At 30.1% G+C, this 23885-nt stretch overlaps 1 long non-coding RNA gene and 4 other non-coding genes across 21 annotated transcripts; all 5 read left to right on the forward strand.

Moving 5' to 3' along the window:
- The first annotated feature begins 5394 nt into the window (after positions 1–5394).
- Positions 5395–22441, forward strand: LOC145322428 (uncharacterized). Of its 17 annotated transcripts, none has more exons than XR_013880675.1 (45): positions 5395–5477; positions 5934–5986; positions 6395–6450; positions 6618–6661; positions 6843–6876; positions 7054–7087; positions 7271–7322; positions 7612–7662; positions 7870–7907; positions 8106–8161; positions 8333–8377; positions 8787–8826; positions 8992–9037; positions 9202–9251; positions 9417–9468; positions 9647–9695; positions 10093–10156; positions 10590–10636; positions 10943–10986; positions 11377–11429; positions 12123–12188; positions 12352–12393; positions 12593–12642; positions 12809–12860; positions 13025–13069; positions 13259–13302; positions 13717–13764; positions 14060–14104; positions 14273–14319; positions 14480–14511; positions 14734–14783; positions 15107–15152; positions 15410–15460; positions 15628–15672; positions 16017–16067; positions 16307–16353; positions 16783–16798; positions 17025–17073; positions 19827–19889; positions 20370–20413; positions 20612–20660; positions 20887–20980; positions 21462–21505; positions 21702–21741; positions 21925–22438. It is a non-coding gene; the product is annotated as an uncharacterized LOC145322428 (long non-coding RNA). The 17 variants fall into 17 exon arrangements; XR_013880666.1 differs by having other exon boundaries at positions 16783–16826; positions 21925–22437; XR_013880669.1 differs by having other exon boundaries at positions 10093–10143; positions 16783–16826; positions 21925–22437.
- LOC145323507 (small nucleolar RNA SNORD31) lies at positions 14147–14211 on the forward strand. The gene has a single exon (XR_013881004.1). It is a non-coding gene; the product is annotated as a small nucleolar RNA SNORD31 (small nucleolar RNA).
- Positions 16162–16245, forward strand: LOC145323510 (small nucleolar RNA snR61/Z1/Z11). The gene has a single exon (XR_013881007.1). It is a non-coding gene; the product is annotated as a small nucleolar RNA snR61/Z1/Z11 (small nucleolar RNA).
- LOC145323512 (small nucleolar RNA snR61/Z1/Z11) lies at positions 17156–17238 on the forward strand. The gene has a single exon (XR_013881009.1). It is a non-coding gene; the product is annotated as a small nucleolar RNA snR61/Z1/Z11 (small nucleolar RNA).
- Positions 20741–20824, forward strand: LOC145323511 (small nucleolar RNA snR61/Z1/Z11). The gene has a single exon (XR_013881008.1). It is a non-coding gene; the product is annotated as a small nucleolar RNA snR61/Z1/Z11 (small nucleolar RNA).
- Positions 22442–23885: the final 1444 nt, after the last annotated feature.

Below are 23885 nucleotides of genomic sequence, written 5' to 3' on the forward strand. Positions count from 1 at the left end.
ATATTGTACTAATACTAAAACGAACTAAACTATTCAGAATCTAGCTAATTGAAATTCATGTTTAATATATAATGTTTAATATTAACAACTGAAAAGTGATAAGATAAAAGAAAGGAGATAGAAGATAACAATTTAATTAAAAATCAAACAGAAAAACATTCTTATCTTTAAATTTAAAAATACAAGGGGGGGGGGGGAAGTTCTGACACATTTGCGTAAACGGTGATTATTGGCTTTATCTTTGGACTGAGAGGATAGGTTATTAGGGATAAAATCATTCTTATATGATGAATTTCCCCCAGATTTAATATTTTTTGGATAGGCCTCCAGGTTCCGGAGCTCCAGGCCTCCAGGTGGTCTCTGGACTGGTAAAAAAATAAAAAAATTCTTATTTGAACAGTTAGAGGTAAGTTTATAAAACAACATAAGCTTCTATTTATATATTATTTATATATTTGAAGAAAAAATTACAATCGGCCTCCAGGTTCAGGCGCTGCAGGCCTCCAGGTGGCCTCTGGACAGGTATAAAATCCAAATTTCTTATTTGAACAGTTAGAGGTAAGTTTATAAAACAACATAAGCTTCTTTATATATATTATTCATATATTTGAAGAAAAAATTACATTCGGCCTCCAGGTTCAGGTGCTGCAGGCCTCCAGGTGGCCTCTGGACAGGTATAAAATCCAAATTTCTTATTTGAACAGTTAGAGGTAAGTTTATAAAACAACATAAGCTTTTTTTTATATATTATTTATATATTTGAAGAAAAAATTACAATCGGCCTCCAGGTTCAGGTTCTGTAGGCCTCCAGGTGGCCTCTGGACAGGTATAAAATCCAAATTTCTTATTTGAACAGTTAGAGGTAAGTTATAAAACAACATAAGCTTCTTTATATATATTATTCATATATTTGAAGAAAAAATTACATTTGGCCTCCAGGCTCAGGTGCTGCAGGCCTCCAGGTGGCCTCTGATCAGGTATAAAATCCAAATTTCTTATTTGAACAGTTAGAGGTAAGTTTATAAAACAACATAAGCTTCTTTTACCATATTATTTAAATATTTGAAGAAAAAATTACAATCGGCCTCCAGGTTCAGGTGCTGCAGGCCTCCAGGTGGCCTCTGGACAGGTAAAAAATCAAAATTTCTTATTTGAACAGTTAGAGGTAAGTTTATAAAACAACATAAGCTTCTTAATATATATTATTAATATATTTGAAGAAAAACTTACATTCGGCCTCCAGGTTCAGGTGCTGCAGGCCTCCAGGTGGCCTCTGGACAGGTAAAAAATCAAAATTTCTTATTTAAACAGTTAGAGGTAAGTTTATAAAACAACATAAGCGTATTTTAATATATCATTTATATATTAGAAGAAAAAATTACAATCGGCCTCCAGGTTCAGTTGTTGCAGGCCTACAGGTGGCCTCTGGACAGGTATAAAATCCAAATTTCTTATTTGAACAGTTAGAGGTAAGTTTATAAAACAACATAATCTTCTTTTTATATATTATTTATATATTTGAAGAAAAAATTACAATCCGCCTCCAGGTTCAGGTGCTGCAGGCCTCCAGGTGGCCTCTGGACAGGTAAAAAATCAAAATTTCTTATTTGAACAGTTAGAGGTAAGTTTATAAAACAGCATAAGCTTCTTCTTATATATTAAAAACTACTTGCCTAGAAGGTGAATCTATTAACGATGTGTCCATTATTTCAGATCTTGTTAAGTAGTCTAAACTGCCAGTAAATGTTTATATGAAAATTATGTAAAAAAAAATTTGCACCCCATCCTAGATTATCTGAAATTAAACATTTAGGTATTATCCTCTTAGGATTTATTTTTCATCAATTTAAAATTTTGAGTACAATAGAACCTGTCCGCGGCTCTCGGCCTTCTGACCTGCCTAGCCATGGGTACTCAGCCCCCTAGCCTATAATCTAACCAAACCTAATTGTAAAAAAGTGCCGCTGCCAGGTTTTATAGTTTAGTCGGGGGATAGCAAAATTTTCAAAATTGAAAAAAAATATTTTAAGAGGATAACGCCAACATATAATATTATTAGGTCCTACACATTGAGACTTCAAAGGTTTAAATTGTAGGAGTTAATGACATTATCTTTTTTTCTATTTTTACCTGTTCAAAGCCCGAAGCTCCTGAGCCTGGAGACCAATTGTAATTTAAAATTATACTTATTATAATATTATTTTGGAGGCCATTTGTAATATTGTCTTCAAATATATAAATAACATTTAAGCTAATTTTTTTATAAGTTTACTGCCATCTGTTTAAATAAGAATTATTGATATTTTACCTGTCCAGAGTACACCTGGAGGCCTGAATCACCTAAACCTGGAGGCTAATTGTAAATTATTCAAATATCTTTAAAGCATCTAAAAATAAGCTCAATTTGTTTTTTTATGTAAACTTGACCTTTAACTGTTCAAATAAGATTTTTTTTATTTTTTTAGCTGTCCAGAGACCACTTGGAGGCCTGCAGCACCTGAACCTGGAGGCTGATTGTAATTTTTTCTTCAAATATATAAAAAATATATTAAAAGAAGCTTATGTTCTTTTATAAACTTACCTCTAACTGTTTACATAAGAAATTTGGATTTTTTACCTGTCCAGAGGTCAACTGGACCTAGAGGCGGATTGTAAATTTTTCCTCAAATATATGAATAATATATAAAAAGAAGCTTATGTTGTTTTATAAACTTACCTCTAACTGTTCAAATAAGAAATTTGGATTTTATACCTGTCCAGAGGCCACCTGGAGGCCTGCAGCACCTGAACCTGGAGGCCGAATGTAATTTTTTCTTCAAATATATGAATAATATATATAAAGAAGCTTATGTTGTTTTATAAACTTACCTCTAACTGTTCAAATAAGAAATTTGGATTTTATACCTGTCCAGAGGCCACCTGGAGGCCTGCAGCACTTGAACCTAGGGGCCGATTGTAATTTTTTCTTCAAATATATAAATAATATATAAAAAGAAGCTTATGTTGTTTTATAAACTTACCTCTAACTGTTCAAATAAGATTTTTTTTATTTTTTTACCTGTCCAGAGACCACCTGGAGGCCTGGAGCTCCGGAACCTGGAGGCCTATCCAAAAAATATTAAATCTGGGGGAAATTCATCATATAAGAATGATTTTATCCCTAATAACCTATCCTCTCAGTCCAAAGATAAAGCCAATAATCACCGTTTACGCAAATGTGTCAGAACTTCCCCCCCCCCCCCCCTTAATAACAAAACAATCGAATAAATAACAAATAAAACGGAGATTTAATTCTAACTGGAAAATTACTATCATAGAGGTAGGGGATATTGGACTTTAAAACAGACTGGTACCCAAAGTTTTAAACCATATTATCCTCTTCATTGGCATATCAACTTTGAATACTTTCAATGAAATTTAATTGGTTGGTTTAAAACTAAAAGTCTCCAAACTTTTCAAGTAATAATTTCAATTCTCATTAATTTATTTATTATCCCTTACTCGTTTATTTTTAACTTTCTAAACAAAGTTTAGTAAAAAACAAAAGTACGGTAACATTCATTAACGACAATAGAAAATGTTAATCAACTTAGCTTAATAGATATTTTATATAAATACTAAAAGCTGCGCCCTTATCATCTACATCCAGTGCAGTTCGCCCTGAATAGCTCTTTGGTTCGATATTCATGGCATCTTTCATCTTATTTATTGATGCGCCTAATTTCGCCACCAATAAGTTTTCTATATAACATTGCATATTATCTGTCAAGCGTGCGTCTTTTCATGTGAAGCGGTTTAAGGAGAAGAAGCTCTGGAACCCACCATCTCCCTAACCATGAGGGGACACGATAAACTTAAAATTGTTAGATTAAATAATACCCCGTTTTCATAAAATAAATTGACATCGGTTAGCAGCTTAGACATAAGTTAAGGGTGCTGTTAAGTGTTTCATAGACCAAACTGAAGTAAATTTAACTGATCATGATAACCGATGTGTGACGTCATAACATAAGTTAAAGCTAAACCAATGTTCACATCAGTTAAGACTTAACCGAAGGTGATAAAAACAGCTTAACCAAAGCCAGCTGTCGAAATTCGTACGGGGCATTTGTACTTCAGAAGAAAAAAATAAAAACAAATAAGAAATAGGGTGGCATTAATTTTGTAAATTAGCAAACAGCTACGATGATTTTGTAGATTTAAAAATAAAATTTTTTTAAGGAAGAAAATTTTTTTTTTCTCACATTACAAACCATACCATAACAAAGCTATCCAATAAATATAATTAATTCTAAACATTAAAAATTACTTATTAAAAGACTGCGGTCGCGCCCAGCCCCCACCCAAAAAAAATAAATTTTGAAAAATTCAGCATTTGCCTATATTTGAAGATCTTAATTGACAAGGGATTTTTAAAAAAATGTTTTATCATACTAATATTATATGTATTTAACCTAAATTAAAAATTTCTTCTTTGTACTTTTTCTTCATTTTCTAAAGGTACTCTTTGCATCTTTTCATTACTTATACCATTAATAAAATAGACACCAAGATGTATTAGGTTTTTTTTATAAGACGACATTTGTCACAAATAGGCCTTTTATGCTAATTTAAATGAATTTTAGTACGGCAACCCTGCCTTTCATCGGTTAACTGCGACAGCTTATAACCTATGTTAAAAATGACGCATTTTCCACATCAGTTTATTTATGAAACCATTATAAAACTTTTGCGTACTTTATGATTGGTAACTGAACTGAGTACAGTAACCTAACCACACCTATTTTAGATCAGTTAGCTGCTTGTTTAAGAAAACGGGCTAATATAAAATGCTTGTCATTTTAATAGGGGAATTACGTATATCTTGTGTTACTAAGTGGAAATTTCCAATTAAACAAAAACTAGTTTTAATTGATACTAAAATATAAATTTACAAAATTAAAATTTATCCCAATTTTCAATAAGATTTTGAAAAATGTTTAATTTACGTGGAATAATAATTAGACAACAATACTTATTTTGATATTTTAACGGAAAATTCCATAAAACTTTCACTTTCTGTGTTTTGAAATGCGATTAAGACCGCGGAAAATATAAATTACTAAAAGTCGTATTCCATTCTTATATTTCTTAGAATTGCAAAACTTTTCTATGACATTTCTTCCCTTAAAAAAACAATGTTTATAAAACTTAAAAGGCATTCTATACATTTTTTTTCAGAATAAAAGTTTTTTTGTATTTCAAACTTATTTTTTAAATTTAAATATTATTCTAATAATTGATAAATTCCCCAATAAAAAAATAGACTTGAATGGGGGAAATATTGTGTAAAAGTATTTGTCCCCCATGCCCTCGTGCTGAAGGTAACTTGCCATGTGCGCTACATATTCTAAATTATTATTAGTTCAATTTGATTTACCAAATATGATCAAGCCAACAAGGAATTATGTGTTTTCAATCAAATTTTAGTTATACCGGTATTGTAAATTTTAAATTTTATCAGTTACTTTAATAAGCAAATATCATGTTTGGGTTTATGTTAACACAATTATTAATAGTATTTTTATCTGTAAGGATAGTGAATAAACCTTTCTGAAAAATTGAATGTAATTGTCGAGACTATTTTGTCTTCAAGTTTAATTTGGTCAGCTTTAATATTCCTAAATAGTTAAATATTCTACCCTTCGTTTGGGTATTTAAGATTCTAATAAATTTTGTAAATGATGTGCTGTAACTTTTGTTATATAGGCCTCCTACCGGTCACTATTACCTTGTCTATATAATTTTATTAGTTCGCTAGCTTTATGATGTTAATATAAAGAGCTTTTCTATAATGAATAATCATGATTACTTAATGATAGAACTGATATTTTATGGAGAAATTCTTTAACGAATACTTAGCCTTTTAAGTTCCCAATGTATGAATTTTTCAGATTCTGCTTCTCTGACAGTCTGATTCCACTATTGATTAAAGATGTCACATGAGGTAAAACTATTTAAGTGTAGAAGTTTGACTGTTTTTGGTATGCTTATTGTCAAATTTTCAATCTTAAGGCTTTTTTTTTTACTATATAATCCTGTGATTGTCTGCATTACCGATTGACACATGTCTGTATATGTTGTAAATCCAGGGTATAGTAACTGCATATATTTATTTATCTGATTCTGTATAATCTTGTTTTATGCAGAGTTTATGGTTATTCTACAAATTTGAAAGATTAACTCATTATTTGCCAAAAATTATGATTACTTTCTGCTCAATAATTTGTCAGTTTAATTTGGAAATTGTAGTTATTTTACAGTCAGATATAATACTCTATAATAAGAATTTTAGTTTTAGCAACTCTAAAATTATTTTTAATTTAACTTCTTTTAAGTTTTATCTTAATTTCAGTTGAATGATTGGATACCAGTATGGAACCTATTGAAAGTGAGGAAATCTACCAAATGGTAGAAATTACTTCTCTTTATCTTTTGATTTTACAAATGATGATTGTTCAAATGCACAAATATCACTGATTTTCTTGTGATTATAATAAGAACGGCCAGCTGATTTATAAATTTAAGTAATTGAACAACAATGTGGAGAAATTTTCCTAACTTTCTTTAATTTTCAGTTTAAATGGACATATCATGGATAAAAGATATATGAAGTAAAAAGGTGATGTTTTATTTTAATTACACATATTTATTTTAAAGATTATGAATAAATATTTATTTTCTGTCAACTCTTGTCTAAGAAAAATAATGCGACTTAACCCTAAACCACACCTGATTTAAGCAGACTCCTTATTTAACTGTAATTCATTATTTCTTTATATAACCATACTTATTTAATTTAGAATGGTGTCTGTAATGTAACTTTTTAAGTTGAAGGTAACGTTTTAAATCAAATATTATTTGTTTTGTTAAATGATGAATAAATATATTTTCTGTCACCTCTTGTCTTAGAAAAATAATGCGACTTAACCCCTAAACCAAACCTGACTTAGCAGACTCCTTATAAAACTGTAATTTAAAATTTCTTTATATAACAATACTTATTTAATTTAGAATGGTGTCTGCTATGTAACTTTTTAAATAGAAGGTAACTTTTTAAATCAAAAATATTATTTGTTTTGTTAAATGATGAATAAATATTTATTTTCTGTCACCTCTTGTCTTAGAAAAATAATGCGACTTAACCCATTAACCACACCTGATTCCAGTAGACATTGTTTAACACTACCATAATTTAATTTCTTAACTTAGCCTGTTTATTTTATTTAAGATTATCTGGCGTTACAATGTCCTAAATGAAATTGATTTAACTACCTCAATAGGTAAGTCTTGTAATACAAAAAGTTTTTTTTTTTGTAGCAGTTTGGATATTACCTAGTTATTGCTTTACGTGGATATTCGCTGTACCCTAAGGTATTCCACGGTTCTTCAGATTCCAGCAAATTATTTGGTAATTCATCTGTTTCTCTTGTGTATATGATGATTAAATCTTTACCTTGATCTGTGTTTATGAATACAATGATTCTATAGAAGTTTCGAATCTGATTTTGGAATTTCATAAATATTATATTTACAAAAATAGCATTATGCTTAGATTCAATTTTAATTTAGGATTAGATGTGTAAAGATAGAAATATGGTTTAGCATATCTTAAGCTTAAAGGTATACACTTTTCTCTATTTGGGCTATTATTCCATTATTCATAGCTTTATTTTAAAGCTTTTAAAGAAAACTAATCCTTATGATGATAGAATTCTACTATCTTCTCTGAATTATTTTATGAGGACAACAATCTTCTGAAATATTTATAAATTAAGATTTCCTTAGTTTGCGATCATGATGCATTGTAATTTATCTTTTCTTTTTTAGACTTGCTGAAGTTTTACTCGTAAATTATCAGTTTTAAGGTAATAAAATTGTTTTTAAGTGGTGTATACTGTCTACTATTGCCCTCTCCTAGTATTAATATGATGACAAACCTGAAACCTTTCTCTCGGAGTCTAATGACGATAACAATACTTCGAAATTAACTGATGCATTGCATATGATATTTATTTTCAATTGTATTTAATACTTTTCTAGTTTAATGTCAATTTTTATTTTAGGTAGACTTGGAAGAAAAAGTTGCCAGGAATGGGCTCTCTGAATAAATATCTTGAAGGTGATAAAATTTTCCAAATAAAACTTATTTTAAAATATCTTAATGATGACAAAAAGCTACTATCTTTATGAGTTAGTGATTAAAACTTTCTTCTTCAAAATTACTGAATTTGTTAAGAATATTAAAGTTAGTTATTTTAAATTATCAGGTTTCATTATATTATTGTTTCAGCTTTCATGGAACCATAAAACTGGCTTACCGAACAAACTGATTAAGGTAATATATTATTATCCATGGACTCTTTGTTTTACTGGAACTTGACTTATCTCCCTGTCCCCCTCTTTATTATTCTATATCAATGGATTCGGAATTAACGTGATTATAACTAACTATTAAGTTGCTAACTTGAACATCACTTATTGGTCAATTCTTTTATAATAGGTGATAGGTTGGGGGGGGGGGGGGTGATAATGTAGTTTCACTTTATAGTACACTAGTATCTGGTGTAAGATCTTGGTTAATATAATTTAATTTTCATATATCAATGAGATGTGTGTTTAAATGATGGTTTATGTCTGAACAGATTCTGAAAATTTTTTAAAGAAAAATATTAAAAGCTGGTAACTTAATTAAATTCAAATTTCATAGTTGTATTGATCTTAAATTACATTGACTTTTTTTTTAGGTCTTTAAACGATGCTACTCAGTCGCCATTGCTTCATTAGGTATAAATTTTTCTTGAACCTCTTTTCATATTTTCAAATGATGTTCTGATTTACCTACATTATCTGAAATATAATGTCGAAGCTTCTATATAATTCTGATATTTAAGATGAAAATTCTATAAAACTGTTTTGGAGGGTATATTTCAAATTCTTATATTCTTTTAGAGGTGTTCGATGATTTTTTCTCTTTGGTGGCTTTTTTCATACAAAGGTAATTTCTTCATTTCATTCAAATTAAAACTAATTTTTAATGATGTAATTATAAATTGAAACTAGAGTCTATGAAAAATTATGATATCCAACTTTTATCTGAGATGGTAAATATCCAAGAAAGTAAAAAAAAGATTGCTCTCAGTCATATTAGTGCTATTTTAGGAGTTGTAAGAATATTGTAACTTGCCTACTATTACTGCCATTAATGTAAGGTAATGCAACATCCATTTATTTTGAAGAACTTGATATGATGACCAATGCCTGTTAAACTTTCGAATCTAATGAAAACAAAACTAAGAACTTCTGATCAAAATTATTACTTATCCATTTTTATCTAAACTTTTGCTATAAGAAGTAAAATAATGTAAATAAATCAGGATTTCCTCCTTCATCTGGTAATAGACTGCAACTACTGAGCTAACTTTAAAGGTATGTATTTTTATAATTTAGTTCTTATCTTTTAAATCCAAACTGATGATTTAACTTAATCATAATTAATTTTGATGATAACAATTGAAATTAGTCTTTCGCCCCTATCTGATAAATAATCTTCGCAAATTTTAATTTGTTGTAAAAAGCTGTGATAAAAATTTGGCTTTTGTTTTAGATTGGTCAAATTCTTTTCTGGTTAAAAATGTTTAGTCTTTTTTTTACAGGTACTTATTTTTCCAGGCTTCAAAATCTATTAATATCCGCTGGAATAGAACCAGCTTTCAGTTATACTTAATAACCATGTATCGTAAGGTATTATAGCAAATTTTTAAATGAAATATCCTTCGGTCTCCAGGGTTTAGAAACCCGGAATTAATCCTAATCCGTGGAATCCGTCTATGATACGATGTGATATTGATATATAACTCAAATTAAGAAGTTTCGTATTTTAAAACTGGTGGTATATACATGGAAATGATGTTCAATATTTTCCTTGTACTGCTTGAATAGTTAGATTCAATGATCTAACTGAGATGTAAATAACCTACACTGATCTTAACTTAATTTATCACAAATTATTAACTGTAAATGCAAGAGTTTAAATTTTTTTTATCTTATTAGATTGTTGAAAAGTAGCGGCGAGACTTTCTAGTTAACGAGAGTTTGAGAAAGGTACTTTTCTAAGGTAATTCAAGATTTTTTTCTCAATTTGGTGATCTGAAATGGCTTATTTTTATCGAAGGTTGGCATCTTCTACTTTATAGTAAAACATTAAATATTAAATGATTATTCTATCTGCGACGGGCGATCATAATCTTATTGATGAGATTAGCAGCGATGATTTCTAACAAAATCTTAAATTTTTGTTTATATTTTTGTAAATATTTATTAGGTATACTGTTTTAGGATTGTAGAACTGTTCTTGATTTGCCCTTAACATATTACAACTGAAGCTAAAATATAGTTCACTGAATTTAAATAAATCTGAATTTAAAATATTATTTTACCTGCGACGGGCGATCATAATCTTATTGATGAGACTAGCAGCGATGATTTCTAATAAAGTCTTAAATTTTTGTTGATATTTTTGTAAACATTCATTAGGTATACTGTTTTAGGATTGTAGAACTGTTCTTGATTTGCCCTTAACACATAAGAGTTCAAGGTAATAAAAAATATATCTTAATGATTATTATCTGCAGGATTAGAACAGTTTCTCTGCCATTTTGAAAAAGTATGTATACTTAAAGCATCGTATTAAATAATTTTCCTTGGGTATTTACTTGGAAGCTAAATTTCCTTACTCTCAGTCAATCTGACTACAGTGTCCTTATTTCTTAATATGATGAGTTATGGAATTACCGTCTGATTATCATGATCGACAACTAACTGCTGCATTCCTTCTGAACATTAAGATCCCGGAAATTGCAGACTCTTTCTTAATATTTTATCTAACTTTGTTTCTTTTTAGATTGTTGGTTACTGTTATTTCGCAATTCCTTATCTTTGAAACTGGTATGTTATCACTATTATAACAAAAAATTCCGGACCTTTGAAAGGAAACTGAGTGGCGGGTTTCCTCGTATTTTCACAGTAGCTTTTGCTAGGTCATTAAGTTAGGTAAATGTTAATGATTTCCCCGCAGGGGCTAGAAATGGGAGAAAAGCTACTTTGAAAAGTTTATTTAACCCGCTACTTTGTATTCTTTCCATGGTCCAAAATTCCTTTTAAATGATGCTACATAAAGTAGAGTCTCGTTCGTCTTAAGTTTTCTAATTCTTTCACCCATTATAGAAAGATTAGTTAATAGTATGTGGAGAATATCGGATACTGATAAAATAAATGAAGCCTAGACTTTCATAACTATTTATTACAAAAAAAATAATGTTTATTTTCTTTACTTAGGTTTTGAAGATGGTGTATTTCAACATCAGAATTTTATTATCTATTTGTAATAGGTAGGATATTTAAAAATTTTATAATAAGACTTAATTTTAGCTATTAAACAAAAATTCTATGTATAACGTCGAGGTAACGTGCCTATCCGTAGATGTCTCAGGATTTATTCTGCAGGTGTCAGTGCCGGTTCAGGTATGCCAGGACGTAGATTAATAAGTTGTATCGGGTAGCCACGCTACTTAATATACTTGATGCACTGCAAAGCTTGCTATTTCTGATGGACTTTCCATGTTCGTCGCGTGAAATATGCCGTAATGTAGAGCGAACACTTATGTTTTAAGCCATTGTGTAACTTGTCGAAATTCTTTTCCCCCATTTTTCAATTCCTTTCCATGTTTAGATGTAAAATATGGAATTTTTCGTCATTTCAGTTTTCTTGTATGTAAACTTAAATATCAATGCTACTCTCTAGATCGATGTCAGTCCATTAAAATTCTGATGCGATAAAGCAAATTTTGACTTGTTCTGCCTTTTTGAAAAGCGGCGTTGTTGAACCGGAGCTACTATATTTGACCGGGGCGGGCGTATTTAAAAAATAATAAAAATACCTGGAAAAAGATTTTATACCTTTTTTAAACTTCATGTTTAATTTTTATAATTTGGAAACCCTTTTAAGTGTTTTCTCAAATTGAACTTTTATAACCTTCTAGTCAAAATAGACTTGAAAATATTATAGTTTTTCTTGTTTTTAGGACAGCCGTTTTTTCAGAGGCGGTTCTACAACACAGTTGAAAAGAAAGGCATCCAGTAAAATTGCGGTAAGAAGTTTTCTTTTAGCTAAGATTTATTATTATCTCAATGATGTGATTATACTAGTTATCCCTGGCTTACATAAACATGGGGAAAAATTCTTTCTGACATAACTATTTTAAATAACTGTATTTCTGTAGATTTTCTGTAATAAATAAGGTTTTGTTTTAGGAATTGATGCTTTTGCAATTGTGGATCTGATTATGACTCAAGGTAATTGTCTTGCGAGAATTTATGTCTGTTAATGTTCTCATATTTTGATATTTCAATAATGTATAAATAAATGATGTTTAACTTAGGACACCTAACGAAGAAAGATGATTTGACTTTGCGCCAGAAGGCACTGATTAATATAAATGCATAACTTTATAGCTTGTTTTATTTATAGTTATTGCAAACTGTTAATTTTTAGGTGTATGTACATGTTGACATTTCTGGGAATACTTTTTCTGTCTGTTCAAGGTACTTTAAAATTTAAGGTTTAATAAAACTTTTTAAAATGATGTTAAACTTAGGACACCTAACGAAGAAAGATGATTTGACTTTGCGCCAGAAGGCACTGATTAATATAAATGCATAACTTTATAGCTTGTTTTTTTTATAGTTATTGCAAACTGTTAATTTTTAGGTGTATGTACATGTTGACAATTCTGCGTAAATACTTTTTCTGTCTGTTCAAGGTAATAAGATTTAATTTTTACTAAAACTTTTTAAATGATGTTAAACTTAGGACACCTAACGAAGAAAGATGATTTGACTTTGCGCCATTAGGCACTGATACAAATATATTGATGTTCTGTAAGAATTTGTATTAATCCTTCTAACAAACTTTTATTTTTTTTAGATCTTGTTTTATGCATGGAGCTTTAGTAGACAGTTGGATTTACAGGTAAAATATTTTAAGTGAAGAATCCTATTGACCTAATATGATGAGCATTATCTGACGAGGTCGATATGATCTAGGAACGTTCTGTTACTTGTTTCATAGGTGCGAAATTATGGCTATACCTGATTATATAAATACTTTTAAATATTATACTACATTATATTATTGCGGTTTTAGATTTTGTTTTTTTAGGCGTTTTCTTGTTATTGAGAAATACTGTTCTTTTGATAAAATAGGTAAATCATATTTTGTACATGTAGTGATCTGCTAACTCGACAATTTACTTTGTATGTCTGTAACGTAATTGGAAGGAAGTGGTTTTTTTGTGTTTTGTTGCTTTCTACAACAATATGGATATTATTTTGATTGAATTACTCCTTATCACAGATTTTTCGTGTTACGTCAGTTATGACTCCTGAATATCTACTTGATAACTCCTTGCGTCATTAAGTTGTATATGCTTCGCTATTTATGGATGTTGTCTACTTTGATATTGTTTATGATGAAACTTATTGATATGATCCAGCGCTTGAAAAAGCGGAACCCACTGGAATAGGATAAAACTGCACAAATGTGCCGTCTGAAAAATAAAAAATATTCATTTTGATAAAAGTACTTTTTCCTTCTCTATATTATTGTAATTCTTATAGGATTCTCATACGGTGTCATGATTTGATGCTTATTAGTTACTTTTAAAGGTAAGATTTTTTTAATTTAAATTATTCATCGTATCACACAATTTTCCACTAACAATCAAATGAAAATCATAACATTTGTCAGTCAAGCTTATCTGGGGCAGCAAAATATTTTTTTTTTAAAATTAATATCTGCGGAAATACGATACGGAAAATAAAATGATGAAAAAAATCACGACGGTCTACTGAGTCCAAAACTGCTGATAGCATTATTCTAAACCTAACTTTCTGAAGATTTTTTAGTATTAAAATCTTAAGGTTCTATCCAAAATGAATTTAAATCTCTATTAATATTTAGATTTTTTGCTGTGTTAGAAGAAACTGTTTTTATTGAAACTGAAAGGTATTAATATTACTTTTAAAAATATTAGGATCGTTTTATTATATAATATGATGATTAACGTACCGCCCCAGACTGAATCATTTGATGATTGGATTTGCTGATCTTTAGTTAGTAATATCTTTAAATTGTTCGCTCCAGAACATGTTTACTTAATATAATGTTATTTAGAGACTGAAACTGAAACAAGCTGGATATGAATAATAAAATCTAATAAGGTACATTATATACATGAACGAATATATTCTATAAAAAATGATTAATTTCACAGCGATGGGCGGACAGAATTATAAATTGATGAGATCAGCTGTTATGATTAAGTTTAAGATTTATTTTGAAATTATTTTCCATTCTCAATCTAATATTTGTATATTTCAGGACTGTAAAGGCCTACTTTCATTGATCAAAGGGTAAGTTTGAAATATGAATAACATAGCTACTTAAAGCTTTTTTTTATGTCTCAAGGTTTATGGAGGCTTTTACCATCTTTTGATGGTTTATTATGATGAATAATTGGAATTACCGTTTGATTTCTTATGAAAATACAACTGGCTGTTAATTCTGAACAAAATAAGTTTTGTCTTAATTTTATCGAAATATTTGCATCTAATTTTATATTTTTTTTTGTTTAGAAAGTGTTTCCATTCTACATTGCTAGTGTCGTCGATTCTGTGAAGCATAGGTATGAATTTTATTTATCTACCTGAAAGATCTATTGAAATAAAGCTTAGTACATTTTTAAACTTTATATTAAGTGGTACAAAAGTCATAAAAATTGATACGCAATCCGCCCCGATTTAAAATGCGGTTTAAGATTGATATTTTTAGTTTGGACATTGTTGCGCTACAACTGCTTTAAGTACTTTATTTGAATGATGATTCACTTGCCCTCTCAGAATTATAACTGTTGACTGGCATTAAAAGTATACGCTATACTGATAAAGTTCGTTAGATTTAGAATACAAATAAAAACTGGTCCATCTCTAATTTAGTATTTTTGTTCAGGCTGAATGATTTGTATTACAATCTTATTGCTGAACAAATATCAAAGGTTTGTTTATTTTTTTATAATTAAGGAGCATTTCGATAGTTTTTTTATAACCATATGGCAATTAAAATAAGTCTATAGGAAATTCACTGCTCTAACAATTTGTTAGTATCAATATTATATCTTATGCTGTTGAATTTTGTTACACACTCGTTGATCTATATGAAAATAATTCTTTATGCTGAATTATTAATTTTATACTCTATGTACAATTAAAAGAGAATTATTAAGATTTTTAATTGTAATATTTTATTTTTAAGGTTTCTTGATAATTTTAGATATGCATCAATTTGGAATATCCTTCTAATAAAGTAAGATTTTACTAATTCTAAAACTTTTTGAAACTTTTAAAATTGATGAACTTTTAACATTGAGGTGTCAATAAAAAATTAAAATGCGGATATGAGCCTGATCTTAATTAGATATTTTAAGATTAAATCATTCTTTATCATCTGACTTATTGTTTTTATCTTTTTAGTAAAATCTCACTGGAACTGAGTTTGTAGAAATGTTTGCATTTAAGGTACTTGATATAAATTTAAAATATTCAGAGTAAATAAGTTAAAACTAAAGGGGCACGAATGAGAGTTAGTAATATTGAGCACTTTCCAGCAGTGAATTTGAGTATTTTTTTGGTGAATTTACTAGGTTTGTTTGGTTTCACCTTAGTTCTATATGAAAAATGTTTGAAATGTTAGAGTTTAGAAGGGAAAAAAAACTCAAAACTTAAGTTAATGATGATAATATACCCTTGCTTGATAATTATGATAGCAACTTGTGCTTAGGCTTTTCTGAAATCTTCAATTTAAAAATAAAATAATCGCGCAATTTATTAAATCCGTACTTGCATATCTATCTATTTTTCAGAGAGATCTGATAAGTTTGAACTGAACATGAACAATCCAAATTCTTCATATGGTAAATTCCGTTTTTTTTTATTTTACACGATTGAAACTTCAATGCAAATTGCATAAAATTCACCCCTGTATAATGTTTTAACCGAATATTTGTCTTAAAATGATGATTTAAAATTTACCAGTTCTGCTACTGAAATGCAGTGATGAATAACATTTACCATCCCACAGCGCTCTGAAATTATTTATTTTCAAGTATATTAAATGTTTATTATTTTCATTCTATTGACTTGATATATTTAGGATTTCTGTATGCCTGTACGAAAAGCTGTATCACTGGGTATATTCAGGTATTAGAGATTTAAATTAATTTATTTTTTAGTTAACTCAGAATCTTGGTTTTTTTTGGACATGAGTTAGGTTTAGTACTAGGCTAGTTTTCGAACCTGCCAACCTACTTGAACCTAACTCAAGTGGACGGAAACCATGTTCAATATGGTCTATTTCCCCTACCACAATGTCTTAGATTATCACAGGGTTCGGACCTGGAGTTACTTGACCGCCTGCGGACTTGTGAATCTAGTTGACTGAACATTATCCTGTAGGGGTGTATATTCCTATTCTTATCTAGAGCTACTCTGTGGCTGTGACTAGAAAGATTTACCATGCACACCACAAAACAAAATTTTAATTATATATCACATGTCAAAACATTCCAATTACTCAGGCTCCAATAGGTATTATTCTTAATTAACAATGGTAATTTTTTATTATTTTAGGCTTTGAATTTGTAAGGTGAAGAATGTTTTGCTTTGATATTATGGTAAGGAAGTTTTAATAATCTCCTAAAATGAAATTAATATGATGATAAACAACTCCTTATTATTGTATTACTTGAGACAATTTTGTCTTCAGTGAAGAAAGATGATTCCAATAACATTGCATTTTGTGGTCCTGATTTATTTAATTTATATTTGAAATTATTCATCAAATATTTGAATTTAAAAAAATTGATATTTAGGGTTTTAAAGAAATATGGTTATTGAAGTTGATTTATTTGGTAATTTAAGGTATATTAACTATTTCACACGCTTGTGACTTTCATGCAATTTAGAAAATATTTACCCCTGTGAAATAATTAACTTAATTTTTTATAAATGATGATTTAAAATTAACCAGTTCTGCTACTGAAATGTAGTGATTATAATATTTACCATCCCACAGTGCTCTGAAATTATTTATTTTTAAGTAAATTAAGGGGGGGGGGGGAAGTTTGTACACTTATAGGAAATGAAATTCAGTACCAAAGTTTGGGAGGGTCGTATGGGTTTGTTTTTAAAGTTATCAACCTAATTCTTTTTGTAGGCTTTCTTATATGACTTGATATACACGTAAAATTTTGAAAATTGAATTTCGGTACTTTCCTTCTAGGGGCTTGTGGAGCAAAAGACCCCCCCCCCCCACCAAAACACTAAAAATATGAGTTCTGACCTTATTTTTAAAGATATCGACCTGATTTTTTCTTTATAATACTTTTTTAACATACCCGAATCAACGAACCATAACAGATTTCATTTTGGGACTTTCCTTCTAGGGGCTTGTGGAGCAAGAGACCCCCAAAACACAAAAATATGAGTACTGGGCTTATTTTTGAAGATATCGACCTGATTTTTTTACATATAAATAATATTTAAACATAGCCGAATCTACGAACCATTACAGATTTCATTTTGGGACTTTCCTTCTAGGGGCTTGTGGAGCAAGAGACCCCCAAAAATCATAAAAAATATGAGATGTGGGCTTCTTTTTTGAGATAAACTGAGAACTCCATTTATTTTGTGTTGGAGGTGTTTTACCCTACTTTCCCCTATAAGGAAAGTGCCAAAATGAAATTATTAGTGGCTACCTAGTTCAAACATGTGAAAAAAGTTTTCATGAAAAAAATCAGCTCAATATCTCTAAAAATATTTTTTGGGAGTCTTTTGCCCCACTAGCTTCTAGAAGGAAAGTCCCAAAATGAAATCTGTAATGGTTTCTTAGTTCGGTTATGTTAAAAAAAGTGTTCCTAAAAAAATCAGGTTGATATATTTAAAAATAAGGTCAGAACTCATATTCTTAGTGTTTTTGGGGTCTTTTGCTCCACAAGCCCCTAGAAGGAAAGTCCCAAAATGAAATCTGTAATGGTTCGTAGATTCGGTTATGTTAAAATAGTATTTTTTTATTATATAAAAAACAAGGTTGATATCTTAAAAGAGAAGCCCACAACTCATATTTTTATGATTTTTGGGAGTCTCTTGCTCCACAAGCCCCTAGAAGGAAAGTCAAAAAATATAATCTGTAATGGTTCGTAGATTCGGTTATGTTTAAATATTATTTTATATAAAAAAAGCAGGTTGATATCTTCAAAAATAAGCCCAGTACTCATATTTTTGTGTTTTGGGGGTATCTTGCTCCAAAAGCCCCTAAGAGGAAAGTCCCAAAATGAAATCTGTAAGATATCAACCTTGTTTTTTATATAATAAAAAAATACTATTTTAACATAACCGAATCTACGAACCATTACAGATTTCATTTTGGGACTTTCCTTCTACGGGCTTGAGGAGCAAAAGACCCCAAAAACACTAAAAATGAGTTCTAAACTGATTTTTAAAGATATCAACATGATTTTTTTATATAAAATACTATTTTAACATAACCGAATCTACGAACCATTACAGATTTCATTTTGGGACTTTCCTTCTAGGGGCTTGTGGAGCAAAAGACCCCAAAAACACTAAGAATATGAGTTCTGACCTTATTTTTAAATATATCAACCTGATTTTTTTAGGAACACTTTTTTTAACATAACCGAACTAAGAAACCATTACAGATTTCATTTTGGGACTTTCCTTCTAGAAGCTAGTGGGGCAAAAGACTCCCAAAAAATATTTTTAGAGATATTGAGCTGATTTTTTTCATGAAAACTTTTTTCACATGTTTGAACTAGGTAGCCACTAATAATTTCATTTTGGCACTTTCCTTATAGGGGAAAGTAGGGTAAAACACCTCCAACACAAAATAAATGGAGTTCTCAGTTTATCTCAAAAAAGAAGCCCACATCTCATATTTTTTATGATTTTTGGGGGTCTCTTGCTCCACAAGCCCCTAGAAGGAAAGTCCCAAAATGAAATCTGTAATGGTTCGTAGATTCGGCTATGTTTAAATATTATTTTTATGTAAAAAAATCAGGTTGATATCTTCAAAAATAAGCCCAGTTCTCACATTTTTGTGTTTTTGGGGTCTCTTGCTCCACAAGCCCCTAGAAGGAAAGTCCCAAAATGAAATCTGTAATGGTTCGTTGATTCGGGTATGTTAAAAAAGTATTATAAAAAAAATCAGGTCGATTTTTTCAAAAAAAAAGCCCAGTACTCATATTTTTGTGTTTTGGGGGTCTCTTGCTCCACAAGCCCCTAGATGGAAAGTCTCAAAATGAAATCTGTAATGGTTCGTTGATTCGGGTATGTTAAAAAAGTATTATAAAGAAAAATTCAGGTCGATATCTTTAAAAATAAGGTCAGAACTCATATTTTTAGTGTTTTGGGGGTCTTTTGTCATAAGCCCCTAGAAGGAAAGTACCGAAATTTAATTTTCAAAGTTTTCCGTGTATATCAAGTCCTATAAGAGAGCCTACAACAAGAATTAGGTTGATAACTTTAAAAACAAGCCCATACGACCCTCCCAAACTTTGGTACTGAATTTCATTTCCTTTAAGTGTACAAACTTTCCCCCCCCCCCCCCCCTTAAATATTTATTATTCTCATTTTATTTGATTTAAATGTTTTAGAATTCTGCATGCCTGTAAGAAAGAAGTGGTTTCATGGCACTAAGAGAAACTTTGTTAAGTTAGGTATATATTCAAATTTACATTTAAGCTTTTAATATTAAATGATAAATTTGTTCAATTGAAATATTAATTTATAGTCTTCCGTTTAGCCTAGTTTCTTTGGTTTAATAGACATGAGTTAGGTTTAGTACAAGGCTAGTTTTCGAACCTGCCAACCTACTTGAACCTACCTCAAGTGGACGGAAACCATGTTCAATATGGTCTATTTCCCCTACCACAATGTCTTAGATTATCACAGGGTTCGGACCTGGAGCCACTTGGCCGCTTGCGGACTTGTGAATCTAGTTGACTGAACATTATCCTGTAGGAGTGTATATTCCTATTCTTATCTAGAGCTACTCTGTGGCTGTGACTAGAAAGATATACCATGCACACCACAAAACAAAATTTTTAATTATTTATCGCATGTCTAAACACTCAAATTACTAAGGCTTCATTAGGTATTATTCTTAATTAACAATAGTAACATTTCATTATTTTCAGGCTTTGAATGTGTAAGCTGAAGAATGTTTTGTTCTGATATTACGGTAAGGAAGTTTTAATAATCTCTTGAAATGAAATTAATATGATGAATAAACAACTCCTTATTATTTCATTACTGAAGACAATTTTGTCTTTAGTGAAGAAATATGATTCCAATAACATTGCATTTTGTGGTCCTGATTTATATATTTTATATTTGAAATTATTCATTAAATATTTGAATTAAAAATATTAATATTTAGGGTTTTAAAGAAATATGGTTATTGAAGTTGATTCATTTGGTAATTTAAGGTATTTATACTATTTCACACGCTTGTGACTCTTGCAATTTAGAAAATTTTTATCCCTGTGATATAATTAACTTAATTTCTTTTTAATGATGATTTAAAATTAACCAGTTCTGCTACTGAAATGCAGTGATGATTAACATTTACCATCCCACAGCGCTCTGACAATTTTATATTAAAGTATATTAAATGTTTATTTTTTCTCATTCTATTTGTTTTAAATGTTTTAGAATTCTGCATGCCTGTAAGAAAGAAGTGTTTTCATGGCACCAAGAGAAACTTTGATAACTTCAGAGAATCATGGCTACAAACAACATAAGTTAGGTATATATTCAAATTTGCTTTTAAGCATTTAATATTAAATGATAAATTCGTTCAATTGAGATTATTAATTTATCATGTTTTGTTAAGTCTAGTTTCTTTGGTTTAATAGACATGAGTTAGGTTTAGTACAAGGCTAGTTTTCGAACCTGCCAACCTACTTGAACCTACCTCAAGTGGACGGAAACCATGTTCAATATGGTTTATTTCCCCTACCACAATGTCTTAGAATATCACAGGGTTCGGACCTGGAGTTACTTGACTGCTTGCAGACTTGTGAATCTAGTTGACTGAACATTATCCTGTAGGAGTGTATATTCCTATTCTTATCTAGAGCTACTCTGTGGCTGTGACTAGAAAGATATACCATGCACACCACAAAACAAAATTTTTAATTATTTATCGCATGTCAAAACACTCAAATTACTAAGGCTTCATTAGGTATTATTCTTAATTAACAATAGTAACATTTCATTATTTTCAGGCTTTGAATTTGTAAGGTGAAGAATGTTCTGTTTTGATATTTTGGTAAGGAAGTTTTAATAATCTCCTAAATTGAAATTAATATGATGATAAACAACTCCTTATTATTTCAATACTTGAGACAATTTTGTCTCTTGTGAAGAAAGATGATTCCAATAACATTGCATTTTTATTTCTGATTTATTTAATTTATATTAGAAATTATTCATTAAATATTTGAATTAAAAATTTTAATATTTAGGTTTTTCAAGAAATATGTTAATCTATACTCGTCCTTATGGGTAAGTTTATTACATTTAATTATGTTCTTTTGAATATCTACTTTTAATGTGATGTTATTATTAAAGCATAGTTCACCTGAAAGAAAGCGATGAAAACTTTTAACACTGATATAATTTAATTATCTTATTATAATGATCTTAAATTATTTTGTTTTGGTTTAATTAAACGCTGTTCTATTTTAGGATTTGGACAGATCCAAGAATTGAGCTTGCCAGGGAATATTGGTTATAGGGATGGGAATCCGTCGAATTTTTGGGCCGGATTCGGATTCCGGATTCTGAAGGAATCCGTCAAAAAAAGTGACGGATTCTTGCGGATTCCGGATTCTTATTTTTGGCGGATTCCGGATTCGGATTCCGGATTCTAGCAGTATTTTAAAAGGCCGTCCGTCACAGAGGGATAGCTTTTTTCGTTAATTTATCACTCTGTTACTTGGTTGAAGCCTTGATTTGTTTAAAGTGTTGACTTCCAGCATAACTAAAACATTTACATCACATTAGTAATTATTAAAATTTGTTATGTAGAAATTTTTTTTTTGATCTTTGCCTTCAAACAGAGGGAGTTGTAAGAAAAAAGACGGTAATTTTAGCCTACCAATATAGAATCCGGAATCCGCTATAAAAAACGGATTCCGGATCCGGATTCGGATTCCAAAATTGGCCGAAAATTGGGCGGATTCCGGATTCGGATTCCGGATCCGGATTCCCATCACTAATTGGTTATCATCAAAATTGCATAGAGTTTATGTTTTGTTATTTAATTCAATAAATTTTGATTTAATAGAAAATTATTTTCTTGTTTATGATATAAAGTAGAACGATGTTTGTTATCTGAACTGTTTCATAATTATGTTTAAGTAGATTATTACCTCCTAGGGGTGTAATTTGTTTTTGATAACTAGAAAGGTCTTGTTTACCTTTAAGACTTGCAGTGATCGTCCAGTCAAAACATGGATTTAACGTATTTGTGGATGATATGACGGGGAAAAAATTAGTCTAGTTATTTTGGTAGTAATATCCCCTCGTTTTTATTGGTTATATATCTATTAGTAGGAGGGAGAGATTTTTGTTTTAAACCTTTCTACAGAGTTCACTATTTTAGAGAACCTTAAAATCTGGTGTATGATCTATGTAACAATGCATCCATTGGAGTATAGAACCTTTGTCTTTGCGTCCTTTTACCATACTTTGTAGATTTGCAACAAATGTATAAAATATGTATTTTTACTGGAAAGCGGTCATGAATTTTTTTTTCCTGGAACTTTATTACAATTCTGTCCATTCAGTAGGAGTAGTTTTATCTAGCTTATGTTTGCATGCTACTTATGAACTTTGTTATTGTTCTTGAAATAAGATATCGCCTTAATTGGCCCTAGTTTCATTGATAAGTCTAGGGGTAATTATTTTCGTCTTCTCCAACCCCCCCTCCAAGGTTATCTATCGACCTCTCTTCCCAGTCCAAATTTGCATTTACGCCTTCTCCATTATGCACAGAAAAAGATTAAATGATTAAAAGAAACTGATTTCAAAAGTGTGCATTTGAATCAAAGAAAAGTTAGCAATAGTCAAATGGAACCTATATAAATATTTAGTACTGCAGCTATTCTATTAGGGTCTCGTCACTTTACTTGCTAGTTAACCTGTGTCTACCATGTACAATAACTTAGATCTGTAATTGTCACAGCATCGGAAACGTCCATAAATTATATGCCATTGTCGCTTTTGGTTAACTTGTAATTTCTAAAATAAAACCAACCCTTTTATTTGATGACCCTTCTCTTGCGAACCTTAAAAGTTTTGTCTGGCTACAGGTAACGAAATTTTCCTTGCTCTTGCTAATGAGGTCATGGGCCTGACAAAGCAGATATAGAAGTCAACTTTTAACCCTATATTTAAAGTACTAGCGGCTACGCCCCTAGAGGCCTCTAGTGGCACTTTAAATGTTTTTGTTTGTTAAAGTTAATTTTTATGACGATACCTCTTTATTTGACGTTGAAGTCTCCTCTAATTTTTTTAAAATTTCGATTTTTTTGTCATTTCTCTTGGGAGGGTGGTGGTACCCTCCCCCAAAATAGTTATAAACCTTCCCGGGACTTATGAGAAGCTACCCTGTTAAGGAGAACCCGATCGGTTCAGCGGTTAGC

The sequence above is a fragment of the Acartia tonsa genome, chromosome 6 (assembly GCF_053477335.1).
Source record: "Acartia tonsa isolate MP-2025a chromosome 6, ASM5347733v1, whole genome shotgun sequence".
NCBI lineage: Eukaryota > Metazoa > Arthropoda > Copepoda > Calanoida > Acartiidae > Acartia > Acartia tonsa.